Source organism: Pantherophis guttatus, chromosome 12 (assembly GCF_059756535.1).
Source record: "Pantherophis guttatus breed Tessera chromosome 12, ASM5975653v1, whole genome shotgun sequence".
NCBI lineage: Eukaryota > Metazoa > Chordata > Lepidosauria > Squamata > Colubridae > Pantherophis > Pantherophis guttatus.
In genome coordinates, this window is record NC_142074.1 from 13,071,178 (window position 1) to 13,073,040 (window position 1,863).

A 1,863-nucleotide genomic window follows, 5' to 3' on the forward strand; every position below is an offset into this window, starting at 1 on the left:
CCTGTAGTAGACACCAGGGTGGATAAAAATAGATGATTTTTTAAAAAAAATAATCAAATAATTGATTTTTTAAAAAATTTAAATCAATTTTCTTAATTTAAATCGGATTTTTTTTATTTTTATCAAATTTATTTTAATAAAATGCTTTTGGAGTAAAAATCTATCTAAAGATAGTTTTCTATTTAAAATACATAAATAATTTAGTTTATTCAGCATGAAATGGAGCTTAGTTATGTAGCATGAGGCGCTATATTCAGCAACATTGGGACTGTTGGTAAGTCAACAGCGGGTCAGGGGAGTAGCAGAGATCACAGTTGCTCTTTAAAAATTGTGATTTAAATTGAGTTGATTTAAATCGACTTGATTTAAATCAAATCTACCCTGGTAGACACTATCCTGAAACAATGTCTTCTCTCAAACAAGATCCATTATGAAGATGTTGGGAGAAAAATACACTGACACTTAGCAAATGCATCGGTAATGCTTTGATATAGTTAAAGCCGAGGCGGTGACCCATAAAAACACACAATGAGAATTCATGAAGCAATTTTAAGCTTTCCTGTTAGTCATTTGCCAAATGAGTGAATACTTGGTATAGTCGGACAGTTTGTATTTGTTTCCTGGCCATTGGGCTAAGTGGTTTCCTTTTGATCCAGAAATGTTAATAACACTTAATTGTAGCCACACGGACTTAATAAGTAGGTATAACTCCTACTTGCTTGAAATGCTTTGTGAATGAGCTCACTGGTCATCTCCTGCAATAGGATGGATACTTTAAACAAGAATGGTTATACAACCTTCCCTGCCATACTTCCTGAAATAACAGCTGAAATTTCAGAGATGGACCAGCTGGTACTCAGAGTGTTTTCAAAGGGTCATCAGACAGTAGAAGTCAGTCAGACCATGTGTAAACAGATGTTAAACAGGCACACCATAAAATGTTTTTGCCCAATCAGAAATGCACCCTGAAAAAATGGCTATTAAATTATAAGTATTACTGGATGTTTACTTGTAAAATAAAGGCTGGCCGGAATTTGATTTCAGATTTTCAAACCATTCTGTAAACACTTAACACCAGAGTTGGGCTTCTGCCGGTTTGGACCGGTTCGTGTGAACCGGTAGTTCTGACCAGCGGCTGGGCCCGCCCATCCACCCTGGCACTATCCTGTCCTATATAATCGCCATATTTTCGATGCCGCGTGCACGCTCACATTTTTGGTTCTCTGCGAACCGGTTGTTACAGTATCTGACGCTCACCTCTGCTTAACACAATTTTGTTTAAGCAAACACAAGGTTATGGGCAAAATATCACTTTGGACCACTTTTGTAATTCGCCCTGGGGGTAATACATCTATCCAGTTTGGTGGCAGTGGTCCTGAAATTGTTTGCCACTGCTGCCTTCCGACATTCCCATTCTAGCTGATGGTCTGGATAGTCTCCAATCCAAGTATTTTTTATTTATTCACATTTATGTGCCGCCCCTCTCCCGAAGGACTCGGGGCGGCTCACAACAATAAAACGACAACAATAAAATGAAATAGAAAAATAATTCAATTAAAAACCCAACAATTAAAACTGAATTCCCAACAGATCAGGAGATTTGTTGAAAAAGCTATGTCTTCAGGTCTCCAAGTACTGTACAACCTGCCACAATCTCAGCAGTCAAGATCAAAGAGCTACTGCCACCACATGAAGCTCACAGCAATGTGGAAGTTCTTCGATAAGAGCTCAGTATAAGCTTTGAAATAAACCCACTGATTTTATTTTTCTACTTGTCGGATCCCGGTTTCTCCAGGACTTTAAAAAAGCAGTTTAGCTGTCAAGAAGGTATTTGACGAGAAAAAAAACTGAATATCAATAGTC